Source organism: Peromyscus maniculatus, chromosome 12, assembly GCF_049852395.1.
Source record: "Peromyscus maniculatus bairdii isolate BWxNUB_F1_BW_parent chromosome 12, HU_Pman_BW_mat_3.1, whole genome shotgun sequence".
Lineage (NCBI taxonomy): Eukaryota > Metazoa > Chordata > Mammalia > Rodentia > Cricetidae > Peromyscus > Peromyscus maniculatus.
Window position 1 is genome coordinate 34,346,779 of NC_134863.1, and position 15,085 is coordinate 34,361,863.

Genomic DNA, 15,085 nt, shown 5'->3' on the forward strand with positions numbered 1-15,085 from the left:
CCTCACTCTAAGGGATTCCCCAGTCCTGTGTATCTAATGCCTAATTTCCAACTAGAAATCCTGCTCTCTAAATAGATCTTGAGCATTTTAGATAAGTTGAGAAATTATGTGCTGAGTATTTTTTGTTTCTTATTTCTAATGAATCAGTAATTTTGACCTTCGTTCCATATGCCTCTTTAATTTATGGTGAAGAAAATAATACTGATATTTCAAAAATTAATACACATTCTCAAGCCACCAAGTTTCCAAATTATGATATTTCCAATGGCAAATGAAATAACATGCTGTCCATGCAGTTAGTGATTTGAGGCAATTTGAACATCATGATAAGAGAGGGGGGAATTACAAGCAGTGTTATAATTAAAGGTCTGTTGATTCTTCCGTTTAAATGCCATTGTTGAAAGATTTTTCACTCAGATGTCAAAGTCTGTGGCCAGCCAAAACTTGGCATGCTAGAACTGAGCCCAGGGAAACATTGTGTTCTACAGATTGAAAAACCAAAATCTGTTAAGAACAGAAATGTTGGGCTTGGTCTGATTTCTCATGAATCAGAACCAGAACATAGCCAAATACCACCTCCTCTTTATGAAAGGAAGTAGTGCAGGTGGATACTAATGGGAAATGTTTGTTCCCATGGATAATGAACGGAAATTATCGTTTGGTATCAACATACAGTGCCAGGGTTACAGTCACATTATTAAAGCATGTTTCTTTGAGAAGTTCAAAGTGACTTAGAAGCCTCTTCTGGTTACTTCTTTGTGGATGTGAAATGGGGAGCAGTATTTACATATCTCCCAAGGTTTATATTGAAGTTCAGATTCTCCATATCTCATTCCTGTTAGGAGGAACACCTGAAACAAAGCTCTATTTGCTTAACTCCCTTCCTAGAAATAGATTCCCACATGCTATGTTTCCCTAGAAAGAGATTTCCAAATACCTTTTTTCCCTTTTAGTTTGGAAGCTATAAACCCATGGCCTGGAGCTGCATCTAGCTAGCCTATAATTTTTGTTCTTAATTTATATTTGATCTGTGGAATATTTTAAAATAATTAGATCCAGCTTTAAAACACAAAGAGATTTCCAAAATATCCAGATTTTTCCGGCTTCTCTCGAAAATTGAAGCTCTGGCAGCATTAGATCCACATTCGCACGTGGCACCAGCACCGGAACGGAATGGCAGCTGCTCCCTTCAGACAAGCCGTGTACTCTCCAGCTTGACATCCCCACGGCTCCATATTTATGTCACACCCTCTCCTCTCATTTTTCTCTACCACCGTGCCTCAGCTCTGAAGGAATGAGACTGGCCTTCCATTGCTTGTGGTAGTTGTGTTAATGGTCCTTGCTTACCTGGCTGGAGTACTGTTAAAGCTCGCAAACTTTTCCCAGTAAGTAAGACCAATGCAAAGGCTGTGCTCAGTGGTACTCACAAAAGTGTTGTTCAAAATAATGAAAATCAGATGGCAAGAAAATGGCTACAAATAGTGTTTGATTTACTGTGTATTAATAAATTCACAAAATAGAATACCGTTCAGAATGTTAAATATATGCCTCAAGAGAGTGCAGGTCACAAAACAATGTGTACAACAATTTTTCTGTTTTGTAGGAGAACAATATATACAAAAAGGCTGAAAAGATATGTAACAGCGGTGTTAGCAAAGCATGTGTGTCGATGAAAGTGCTTATCCACAGAAATTCGTAAGAAAGCCCACGGGTAGCTCTTGGAGGTGTCCTGCTTGGCTTCCTTCCTCCATTTTGACTCAGGCTTGAAGCTGTTTTCTAGTTCTCCATCCAGAGCTGGTTTTCCTCCTTGCTTTTATTCTGTAAACATGGATACAATAAAAAAATAAGATTCCTGTAGTTGTTTTAAATAATGGGAAAGTTATTATTGCTCGCCTACATGCCACCCAGTCGAAGCCCCTTTGGATGACACAAAAAAAAACTTACTCAAATGCCTAATAACAAATAAAAAAAAAAACTTGAAAAAGAAAAATTCCACATACAGATGAACTTAACACAAACTCTTAAAGGCCAGAACCTAAACTTGCCGCAGTAAAGATATGCCAGTGTGAAGTCGCAAAGCTCCTAGGCAAAAGACTGCTAAGTGTTTCTGGAAATTCTACTGATCCTAATACTTAGCACAACGTCTGGCAGATAAGAGAGGATCAAAAAATTGCTGAATAAAATTCAAATCAATTCACACTCCCACCAATGAATAATTTTAACCTTTATATGAAGACTCTCAGTTGTCTTTTAAATAAAAATAAAATAATGTTTGAATTTTACTGACTGCTCTTATAGCATCAATATCATTTGTCTCCTAGATAGTTTAATACAGCATTTTTTTAAATTTAGTTTATAATTTTGTAGCTGCATGAGCCTAGAGAAAGAATACAAAGGAGTAAGAGATAGTCTTTCCAAAGGTGGATTCAGTAAGAACAGCTCTAGCTCTTAAGTGTGCCTGAAAGTGCCAGCTTCATTGTTTCAGATTGACTCTTGACCACCAACCTCCCTTTCTTGCAGCACTCTGCACTTCTGTGCTCCCCAGCCCCTGTCCTCACGGTTCACCAGTCCATCTCATGATCCTTCTTGCTGTCTCATCCATGTCCCCGTCATCTGCCCACCAGTGTCAGGTTGCCTTTCTTTACCTCTCTCTGTATTCCTGGATTCTAATCAGTTTTTCAAAACTTCTCCATAAGGATCTGAAACTGATATTGGCCTGTAGATTCTGGAACCTTCCTACAGAAAACTAAATATTTCCAACTGATTGTTCTGCCCATGGCATCTCCAGTGCTGACTACTATCCTTTGAGTACCGCAGAAGCTGGTCAAGTTGATCCCAAAATTATTGTGCTTCTCTGTCTCCTCATGCCCCTAGCCTAAACCCAGTCCTTCTGACTGCCAATTGTTGAAGTTTTCCCTATATTTGAAAGTCCATCTTACATACTTAGCCTTCTTTGGTATTCCTCAAGTACTGACTCCTACAGAATTTTATTAGCAACTCTTATGATTCCTTCCTGTTGTGTTTTAATCATGTGATGGTTATATTCTAACTATAAGGAATTGACTTCCTACTCATCTTTGGAGATATGAGGTCCTAGTAGGGTCCTTTGCTCACAACAGACATGCATTAAATATATATTGAATTTATATACACGCTAGGACTTGAATGATACAGAAATTCCACCTTGCCCCAAATATCTCCTCTACTTTTCAGGCCATAATATCTTGTTGGGTGCTTTTTTTTCTCTACATATGGGGATTTTCTATAAGTTTTTGGTCCCTGGAAAGTAAACTGTTGGCTCTGTAATATATGGATTTTGCTTCCAACCAAGAGGCAGTGATCATCTCCTATAAGGAAAAAAAAAAACTCTGAAGAATAAGTCAAACATCAGTTGTAGAGGGTGAAGACTCGGAAAGAGACCAAGAAAGAGGCAGGAGCTTAGGTGTGTTACTTAACTAGTTGAATGCCTTGTTATCTTATCTGTAAAAGTGTGTGATAACAGCAACGTATACCTTGTAAAGATGTTATTAGATCTAGCCAAATAGGTATAAAGTATTGATGATAATACCTGACATGTTGTAAATGCTAATAACTGGTAGCTATCATTGAAATAGTTATGTGTGGCTTATGTATATGGGGCATATATACTTCAAATATGCTCATATAGAGTAACTGTACATATATGAATAATAGGTAATACATATGGATTTTTATATAATGATTGTTTTAACTGTTATTCCATTCATGGCAAGAAACCTGTGGATAATCCATGCGGGGACCTTAAACTCCTGGTGATACGGGATATAAATGAAAGACCAAATATTGTCAGACAGGCCTAGTTTGAAGCACACGTCTGCCACCTTCTCACTGTGCAGTGTAGAGTCATTGAACCTGTCAGAAACTCAGTGTCTCCCCTGGAAGCAGGGGTAAGTCTCTCTTTCGCTCCTGGTCTGAAGACTGAGCAAGCTTCTGCCCTCTGTTCATGCTAAGACCAGACTTCCTTCTTGTGGTCATTGCTGTCCTCTTCCTGACCTTTGCATTTATTTTCTTGACAAATTAGATTTCAGACTTTTTGTCAGGAACAAACTTAGAAGAAATGACTGGCACTATTTCAGAAAAGTGGTGGCTGCACCAGCTACTAATTTCAAATTATTAATAATTTAATATAATAGTGAAAAGTTGAAATATGTACCAATTAATATGTACCAAGCCTGATGGAGAACAAATATGTACCAAACTGTAGCTAAATCCTTAATCTAGAACAAACTTACTATTCTGTCAGGTTTTTTTTTTCTTTTTGTAAAATGTCTTTTACCTATAGAAATAGTTGTGCCAATGAAATTTTTACAGATGGTAGGTTTTTTTAAGTAAGGGAATTCAGATTTTTATTGAAAAAAAAAAATGTCCCGCTTAGTCCTATTTGAAGGATGTATAAAGGTTCAGGAGGGAAGGAAAAACAGAAAAATAAACAGTTCTGAACGTACCTACAAACTCCAGTCCATTTGGATCTGAAAGAGAAAGAAACTTACGGTGTCCCTTCTTGCATTTAGCCTTGTTCTTGTTCTGCTGTGATGTGGCACTTAATGCTCCAGGGGACCTAGAGCAGTGTGACAAATGCAACCAAAAGTTTCATGAAAATGAGCCTCTTAAGAGCGTCTGAGCTGGTCTGCAATGGCCTCGGGAAATCCCCCCAGCTATTCTCGTCCTTTTTATCCACTACATTCTCTGACTCAAAAGGAAACCTCACTTCACCTCCTTGACCAGAATTGAGCAGACATTGATTTGGCTACCTGGTGCTTTATTTATTCATTCATTAGTCTTCACCATTTGTATTCTAGCAGAACAAAGGAATCTATCTTTCTTTGCATTAATTTTAAGGATGTGCAAATGTATGTCTGTCAGAGTATGCATATTTATGTTTATGTAATTTTATGAATAGCTTGCTTTAACTTAAAATATTTCCAGTCAAAATTGCAGTACATAGAAACTCACGGTCAACGTCATTGTGCAGAATGTCTGTACTTGACACATTAGCTGAATTCCTAAAAATCTTGCACATAAAGTGAGCATTTAAAAAGAGAATCATGTTTTCCATTCACTTCTATAATTAGTCAGGTTAGGTGTCACATGGGAAAAATAAGTGGCCAGTGCATAATTTTTTTAAAAAATTAAGAATTGCAACTTTCACTTCAGTGATAATGATGCATTTATCTGTAGACACTTTATGTGCATTTAATTGCCCCCAAGAAAAGCCAATAAGAAGTGAATCCAATTAAACAGCAGATAGTTTAGAAGCAAATGTTCTTTCTAAACCACCAGTGGAAACAGAAGGAAACTCAGAGAGTATAAGTCAGGGCTTGTTCCCCTAGTTAAGAGTGCACAGCAGAAAAGGTAGAATTGAATACACAAACCTTTAAACAACAGCTCATGATATTCAAATGTATTCTTTGCACAATTACATTAATGATTTATAATAAAATATACTATAATTTCCTTTCTGTTTACAGGACTCAGAGTGGGTACCACATTCTCATAGCTGCTTAAATAGCATTAATGAAGGAGCTTTTCATCTGAACACAGAATACAGATTTCTTTAGGCAATTTGACCATTTAAAGCAGAAACTGTTTGCTTTGGGGCAGAATGCGTGTTCCAGTTCTTTTAAATCTTGAACCAGTGTCTTTGTACAAACTTTCCTACAGGAACACTTGTTGAGCTAATGAACATTTCTAAATAGATCCTTGGGATTAAGCAACTAAAGAATGGCCTTTGAAGATATTTTTAACCCCCTAGTACCAGCTTTGGATGTCATGCTTTCTTCAAGTTTGTAATTCTGAATTTATTTTACTTAGGGAATCTTCCCTAAGTCAAGTTGGTCAAAATGGAACTATAATAAATTCTATAGCACTGTCTGTTTAGTGTGCAGCTGATCATGAACAAGGAGAGATCAAGTGGGGAATTAAAGAAAATTCATCCTTAATTACCACTTTAGTTATAACCTGACAGAACTGTTCAGTGAGGAAACTATGGATGTATGTGCAACTTACATATGAAAACATATACAAGCTACCATTCCCAATGTACTATACATACCTTCACTCTCCTGCTGGAGAGTAAGTAATCAAAATAGCAACACCAATCAAGATCCTTAGTTCAAAAGCATTCTGGATACATCATCCATTTTAATTCTTAGAACAAGATGTTCTCCAAGGCACATGTTATCCGCATTTACAAATAGTGTGTGAGGTTTAAAAGGCCAGATGACTTGCTTAAGGACACAAAGTTCTTAAAGGGAGCAGCTGCCTCTATTAACTCAAACATTGTGAGTGGCTTAGCAGAAACAGGGACCCAAACTGAAACGTTGCCATACCACAACCATCCTGCAAGGCACAGAGGAACTACCTCTGTGATACGTAGGCTTTACTCTTCATCATCTTCTATGAGGTCATTTTTTTCCCACCTGCAAAGAGGCCTTTTACTCAGATGCCAAAGAAATCCTTATGATGTTCTATGAAAATCATTATTATATCTAATACAGTTGTATTGGTCCTTTACAACCTGTGAAGAATGTGGACTTCTGTTTCTAAAAAGGATCTTAATCCTAATTTGAACAATCCTTCACACCTTCTAGGATTTATACTTTTTCCATTAAAAATTAGGTAAAGATAATCAGTTTGGTTTCTGGGAACATCTTGTCTGGAAACACCAGTGATAATAGATCACCTTGCTAAATGGAATGGACCTGGACATTGAGACATTGAGAAAGAATTGTGATTGTGAATCCCACAAAAAAAAAAAAAAAAAAAAAAAAAAAGCCACAGACTTTTGTTTTCAGTACAGAATCCAAAGTTGTCACTAAATTCTGCAATCCAGTGAATAGGGAATTTGAGATTTAAAAAAAAAAAAAACAACTCAGTACTTGGTTCTAGAGCCTAACAATGCCAGGGCTCTGTTACTCAATATCACATGCTTCGGTTGTGTACAGACATCCAGGCAACATTGGAACTTGAAAACTTGGAACTTGACAGGGTTTCTCTGTGTAACCCTGGCTGTCCTGGAACTCACTTTGTAGACCAGGATGGCCTCAAACTCACAGAGATCTACCTGCCTCTGCCTCCTGCCCATGATTAAAGACATGCGTGCACCACCATTGCCCAGCTGAAAACTTGGAATTTCTTAAGCCTTTACTGTTACTGTCTCAAAGCCTCTGTCAATATGAATACCATGATGTCCTCAACACCTTGGTCCTAGAATACTTGCCATCCAAATTGACATTTCTTCCACAATAAATAATTATGACCTATAATTTTTCATCATTTGTGATTTTAATAAGTTCTTTTGCATAAATAGAACTTGTTCCATATTATAGGTGATGAGATCAAGATCATGGTCTGAGGTCACATACAAATTTTAGAGTCACAGTTATGCCCGGGTTAGCAAATAATCTCACATTTCATCATGATTTTTCATAGCCTTGTTGAACTTCACAGATTTACCCGATGACAGTGATTCTCAACTGGACTTTAAAGTCACCTAAAGGGCTTGCCAAAATATAGGTACTCCAGCATCTTCCTATGGGTGTCAGATTGAGCACGGCTAGAGTAAGACCCAAGGATTTATAATTCTGGCAAGTTTCTAACCAACACCAATGTGACTGGTCTGAGGAGCATTCTTATAGGAGCACTGACCAACCGAATGTACTAACTGAATGGCAGGTATATAGTAAGACAAGGCTTTCTGAAAGAAGTTAGCTCCAGAGATGCTGCCTTAGGCTGCTTAGTTCTCCATTTCTAACCTCCATTGGGAAAGAATAGAACAAATATGGAGTAGTGAGGACGAGGGGAAAAAAGACTTCAGTATTTTGAAGAGTTCAGCCTTCTGGCACTCAAAAATTGGACACTGATGGGTAGAGAGATGGTTCCAAAGTTAAAAGTACTGCTGCTTTTCCACAGGACCCAAATTTGGATCCTAAAACCATCATGGCAGGGTCAGAGAGTCACAACCTCTAGGGGTATCTGGTGCCTTCTTGTGGCTTCTCTGAGCATCTGCACACATGTAGCATACTCAGAGACACATATACATAAATAAAAATAAACATAAAAGAAGAATTGGACTCTGAAATCCTTCAGCTTCCTTCTAACTAGAATTACTGTTGTCAATAACTAGGAAATATGAGTGCCATCCCTCAGCAAGTGTCATTAGATGGATCTTCAATGGACCCCTTTACAACATGTTTTAAGAGCATGGCTTTGTGTGAACCTAGGAAGGAGTTCTTACAGCAGAAAGAAAAGACTCACCCGTGCTTTGTCAGCCAGACACTGTGACTGATAAAGGCTCTTGTAATGTAAACCCAGTTAGAACCAACAAAGTAATATATCTGCCAAAGTGAATTTTAAAAAAAAAGCTAAGAAATTTTAGTTGTATCAAAAGATAATATCCAGACCAATGTAGCTGACGGTGCCTGTATTAATTTCCTAGGCTTTTAGAACAAATTACCACATGCCTGCTACTTTAATACCATGCGTATTTATCCTCATTACAGTTGTGAGAGCAAAAGTCTGAACTTGTTTTACTGCACTAGAGTCAGGGTCTTTCTAGAGCTCGTTCATTTTGGAGATTCTAGAAGCCAATTCACCTTCTTGCCCTTTCTGTCTTTGAGAACCTCTGCACTCCTTGACTTATGGCCCCTCTCTTGGATAGCTCCAACTCCAACTTCTGCCAGCATATCAGCTGACTGATCCTCCTACCTCTTTCTTATAAGAACTTGTGACTGTATTTATAGCTGAACTAGGAAATCCCAGATAATCTCCCCATCTTAACAGTGTTGGTTTAATCACATCCACAAGACCCCCTTGGCCATATAAGGTAACCTACAGGTTCTGGGAGTTAGGACATGGGTGTATTGTAGGGCTATCCATCAACTCACCTAGCACAGTTCCTTTGCAGTATGGTCATAAGACTAAGTGCATAGTTACCCCTTTCTTGGCGTCAGAATTTAAGACTTATTTTAATAGAATTTATCCAAAAGGACAAGAGAGTAGGATTGTGGAAGCCAAGGGTATGAAAGACAGCTCGGAAAGTATGAGCAAAGCAAACATGGAGAGGGACAGAGGAATTGAGTCCCAAAATAGGTGCTTTTCTTCAGTTGTTTGACCTTAAGCTTATCGGATAAGCCTTCTCTACAACTTAGCTTTCCTAGGCTACAGAGAAAACAAAGCACCTACTGAAGACCTTTTTCTTCTATTATATTACTGGATTACATTTTAAAACTAGGGACTTGCTTACTATCTCCAGTATTCAGGACGAATGTTGTCCACTTTCTCTTCTAATTTAAAATTCACTTAAGTTTAAATTTGGAATATGTTCTCTAAGGACCTCTTTCTGTAAAAATAGTGGTGAGGCTATAAAAATAAATAAACAGTATGAGTATTTGCATGACTAATTTTGTTTGCTCGTTTGTTTGGTTTGGTTTGGTTTTTTCTTTTCTTTTCTTTTCTTTTTTTTTAGACAGGGTTTCTCTGTGTAAATTCCTGTTTCTCTGTCCTGAAACTCACTTTTTAGACCAGGTTGGCCTCAAACTCACAGAGATCTGTTCTGCGTGCCTCTGCCTCCTGAGTACTGGGATTAAAGGCATGTACCATCACCACCCAGTGGCTGATTCTTAAGTATCCTCCTGAGTAATATCATTTAGAGCATCAAATCACTGGTCTTAGGGTAATATATTCCATTTTATATACTGGAAACTTAGGGCCTAGATAAAAATGTTGTATTAAGAACTGTGAAAATATTTGGTACTTTCAGTTTTTATTCGGTGTCATCTACCAGTGTGAGCAGTAGTCATTTGAGACAATACATTAAATATGCCAAACAAAATGGAAAGGCCTTGTTCCCACAGAGGTCAGTCTCAAAGCATTAGTGACTAACAAGAAGGCAGTCACTGAGAGATCACTGAGCAGTCCCAAAGAAATGAGGACAGGCTGTTTGTTTATTTGTTTATAGTACTTAGGCCTGTTTGCAGATAAGGTCATGGAATTAACCTTTGGTTCTCAAAAGGAAGTAGGACAGGTTTGATACAATCTCCCTATTGCATTAAGGTCACCCCATAAGCACTGCCTTTTAAGTGATGATTCACAGAGGACCACAAAGAATCGTTTGGAGGAAGTTTATAAGAAAGAAGACTTTGAGAACTGAACCAGAAAGATGCCTGAAAGTAAATCAGATTCTGGCATATACAGAGTTATGGCATTTATTATTATGTGCAGAGTATGCTTGAAATTTTGAACTAAAAGCTGGAGAAGCAAAGGTCTAGAAACTCTCATGCATAGTAAATAAATTAACCCTTTTTTCTGTTTTCCATACACCTTACATTTGGTGATTTATTCATGTAGGTATGCACTAGTAAAGTGTGGTGTACCATGCATGAAGCTACTTATTTGTGCATGTGACTAAGACGTGGGCCTCTGGAAGCTTCTTGTGGTGTTGTGTGGACAGGACAATCTTTCCTAAACCAAAAGTTCTTTGGGAAAAGGAGAGGGGTGTGTCTGCTTTTGACTGTAAAGCTTCTGCACTTACTAAACTAGGTTATCTCCTATAAAATATTTGGAGGTTTTATAAAGCCAGGGTCTAATGCCAGGATTACCAGCTATTTTACATGAGACTTATATTATATGCTGTACATACAGTACTTAGTCCTTTTGTCTAATCTAAAAACATCAGAAATGTCATTGATATATTTATGCTAAAAATACATAGAATAAAGAAATTATTTTATCATAAGCAAGTCATCAGCTCTGAAAATATCTATCCATGAAATCTATATATTATTGGAATACATACATATTATTAGAATCCTGTCACCAAGGAAATGATTTAATAATCTGTTTATTTAAAAAAGAAAGAAAGAAAAATAATAATAATCTGTTTATCTGAGTGCCAAATAGAAATCCTAGCTTCAACTAGTTATCTTTGTTTTATAATGACTCTTATTCCTTTCCCTATTCATTTATTTATTACATGTCTACTATATACTAACCATTTAGCATGGATGGGGGAAGCAGCAGACTAAGTGATTCTGCAAACCTTAAATATAACTACCTGTTTGTGTGTGTTCATATGCTTTTTAAAAGAGCATGTCTGTGACAGAGAGTGAAGTATAGCATTGTCAGGGGACAAATTAAAGAGACACGATGTAATTATCCAAACTGGAATTAAGCCAATTAATAACCTGTGTGCTAACACTACCCTCAAAGTGCTAAAAATACCATCAGATACTTAAATGTCCTGGGTGGTCATGGTCAGCGGTCTTCATCTCACCCAGTCTCAACACTGTGCCAGGGCATGTGCACTCTGGCTTCTGATTAAGGGCTGCACCTGAGAGGCACCGATGAGACAGTCCAGACTCTCAGGCTTCCGAGATGTAATTCTTTCTATTGAAATTTTTAAATGTGTTTTATTCATTTACTGTTCATTTAACCTACCGGTTTGTGAAACCTACTGGGTGCCAGGCTAGCAGTGTTGCTGAGAATGCAGGCTTAGGGTCATATTGCCTGCACTGACTGAAGCCTAGCTCTGTTTGCAGCTCTGGAACTTAGCAAATCCCATGACCTCACTGTAGTTGAGTCTCCTCTGCTGTGAAATGGAGGCACCCCAGTACCTAACGCACAGTGTTGCTGTGACAGTAATTTATAATAGAAGTGCTCAATCCAAAGCAACTGTCCCAGAACATAGTGGATGCCGTCCATATTGTGAGCCAGGAAATGTTCTTGAATTTGGGAATAATGAAATTTTATGGCCTTCAGATGAACTAACACCTTGTAAGTTTAGATTTTAGAAATTTAGGGTTCTAAACTTCACTGATCTCCATTGCTAGCCCTTTCTAATGTAAGTTTACATCTTCCATCTTTGCTTTCTTGTTTGCTTTTATGTCCTGAACTGCCAGGCTTTGGATAGAACACACTGAGCACGCCCGTAGTCCATAATTGTGCTTTTTTAACCTTCATATTAAGCCTTCCTCAATAACTACCAGGTAGTTACAAGTCTGTGTACTTTCCTTATATTAATCTCTGCTATCTTCAACTGGGCCAGTGTCGTCACTTGCCACAGATGGGAAGACTGAGGCTTTGAGCAAAGCTGTGTCTCGTGAAATGTTATAAAGCTGTGTTTGCTGAGAAGCTTGTGCCCTCCATATACAGCATGCCGGCATGCATTTGTAAACACCTCCCTGCCCTGCCCTGTGCTTCCCCATCATATATTTTGAGACCTGTAGGAGGATCACCCAATGCCAAAATTTTTCTCTCTCTCACCTCCAAACTGGCTGTGGACCTTGTATTTCCGGCCAGTCACAGCAGCTATTGGTAAAGAGGTCAGTGTGCAAATAAGCTAAATCACTTGGGCTTGCTTTTGAGTGGGTTCCAGGTGCCTGACATTTCTTTCGGTTTTCTTCTGTTACCCTAAGTAGCACCGTCGTTACTGAAGCATGACTGACAGTTTTTGCTTTTATATACATCATGATTCTTGTTTTAGGACGAGAGGCTTAATCTCTCCAGTAACATCTGATGGCACTGTTCTTTTTATAAGCACCCCCTCCTTTTAAAACACACACCCTCAATTTTCTGTTGTCAAGAGAGAGCTCCTTACTAAATGTGATCGTGTGTCCCCAAAAACATGTAATCAAATTCATGAGCAAATAATACAATTGCCCCCCTTTTTGGTGGCTTGTTTCAATTGAAATATATCAGAAAAGTTGCCCATAGCTAATCATCTAGGTAGAAAATCTCATTAGTCATTTAAAACTCTATCATAAACTGAAAGACTCAATCTCTTTCACCCACACTGTGCCCGTATTTTAGAAATGCGTTTTATTAAAAGCTACATCTTCTTACATGGTGGCACATAGTAGATGATGTTCACCGAGGAGATAGTAAAGTCTGGGCGAGGTCTTTGCAGATCAATCCACTCCCTGTGTTAGCTTGAAAATGTAGCACAAGCTCTACCTTGCTCAGACGGGACCTCATGTTACATCTGTCTGCTATACTCTGAGAATGAACAGAAAACAAACCAAAAATTATTTCCCTTGGATGTAGATATTTGGGGAGAAATGGAGGTTTTTGCACTAATTCTTTAGATGGAGGAATATTGTTATCCTGGAGGCAAGGGTGATTTTCATATCTGTTGGGCCAGAATCTTTAAGGAATTCTAGCACTTTGGTGATACATGAAACAGGTCTCCAGGCTTCTAGAACTCTGGGTTCTAGTGTTAACACAGTTACTGCCTTTGTGATTTATTGATCTGAGTTTCTGGGCCTCAGTTTCCTCCCTCGCCGAATGAGGGATGGGAGAGGTTCATCTCTAGGTCTTTTTCCAGCTTTGTATTCTCTGAGTCTGCAAATCGCCTTCAGTGTCTGCCGTAGTCTGCCTTGCCAGCTCTGTTTGTCACAAAGATTAATCCATTTTAACTGTACCTTGGAGTGTACCCGGGAGAGGAGGATGGATGGATTGTTTTGCACCTATTATTGCATCAGAACTTTTGCCTTTTTAGATGAGATCGTGCCATGCCTAAAATCTGTCTGCCTTTCTGCCCACTGACTTTGTCTGTGCTGATCTCTTTCCATGGTGCCTCTTTTTCCAGCATCCATCTCCCTCCAAGATCTAGATTCGGCATCTGACTGTACCTGTCTTGTTCTCTGCAGCATCTGTCTGCTGCACTCCTAGACCATCGTTAATAAACTTTCACACATGACACACAAACCCCCAACATGCTGGCACCTGCTTACAAATATCTACGATTCATAAAACTAGGGGAGAAAACTGCATTTTTTAAAAAAGACCTCTATCCGGTGCCATTTGTATCTGCACTTTTTGTTTAGTTGTAAGTTTGAATAGTTCCCCTTTGAGGGTTTGTCAGTACGAGCAGTATTGCTTATCAGAACACACCAACAGTCTTTTTGTAATATTCGCTTCCCCTCTGGTTCAGCCGAGCCTGCTGACAGATCATTCAAATTCAATTGTTTTATGTCTAAGCCGAACAGCTAATTAAAGTAGGGATGATTAACCTGACTGGCAGTGTCGCTCTCCCTCTCGCGCTCTCTCTCCCTCTCCCTTTCTCTCTCTCCCTCCCTCCTGTTCCAATCAGTCTTTTTCTCACACGCTCTCTCTCCTTCTCGTTGTGTCTCTGTCTCTCCCTCTCTCTCTCTCTCCTCCCTCTCTCTTCCTCTCTCTCAGTCTCTCTCTCCCTCCCTCGTTTGCTCTCTCTCTCTCTCTCTCTCTCTCTCTCTCTCTCTCTCTCTCTCTCTCTCTCTCTCTCTCTGTCTCTTGCTCTACTGTTTTTTTTCCCTCTCTCTCTCCTAAACGTGGTCTGCTTGCTGATGGCAGAATGGCACTCGGAGATTTGTGCATTGTGTCTGGTTTCCTACGGGCAGGCTGACCCAGTGCCTCCAGGGACTTATCAATAGACCACTCAGAAGAGACACAGACAGGAGAGAGGAGGAGGGGTGGGGGGAGAGAGAGAGAATCAATATCAAGAATAGAAGGAGCTCCGAAGCCATTTTTTTTTTAAAGAAGTATCGGGACTTGGGAGAGGGTGACAAAGAAGGTTTTTCAAAGAGGCAGTGGAGGAGGTTCTAATAAATTTGGAAGGAAACAGTTCCCTGTCTTGGGAAAAGGAGAACTCCTGACTGATTAGCATTCACACCAGGTATGAGATGTTCTACCCCTTATCACTGTGTCGCAACCGAGGTGGAAAGGCTTTTTTTTTTTTAAGGAGACTGAGGGAGCATGTATTTTGCTGTGTTTGTTGTTGGGGGGTAAGAGGGGCGGCGTGAGAAGCTGTGGGCATTTGTGTATGGGAGCAGGGAGAATGGAAGCAGTACACGGGGTGGGAGAGAGTATGGAGTGTGTGACTGTCTTCTCTGTCTTTGTGCACCCCTGGGGGGTACCCAAGTTCATTTCTAGCAGGTGGATTTAGACGGGAGTTACTTAACGCTTGACCGCCAGTTTTGAAAAAAACAGAAAAGAAAAGAAAGAAAAAGAAAAAACGCTGCTTCCTAGGGTCTGTTAAAAGGAAGCTCCAATTTCTCTCTCCTCTTCTCTC

The 15,085-nt window shown here is 39.1% G+C and overlaps 1 protein-coding gene across 50 annotated transcripts in view; it reads left to right on the plus strand.

Annotated features, from left to right (window-relative positions):
* Zbtb20 (zinc finger and BTB domain containing 20) overlaps positions 1–15,085 on the plus strand; it is a 775,725-nt gene that overhangs the window by 622,360 nt on the left and 138,280 nt on the right. For 4 of the 50 annotated variants that reach the window (XM_076549406.1, XM_015994651.3, XM_076549408.1 and 1 more), the window contains exon 1: positions 14,340–14,689. The exons of the other annotated variants lie outside the window; for them this stretch is intronic. The gene's annotated coding sequence lies outside the window, so the exon portion shown is untranslated. Of the gene's footprint in view, positions 1–14,339; positions 14,690–15,085 lie in introns of those variants that run through there. 50 annotated transcript variants of the gene reach the window in all.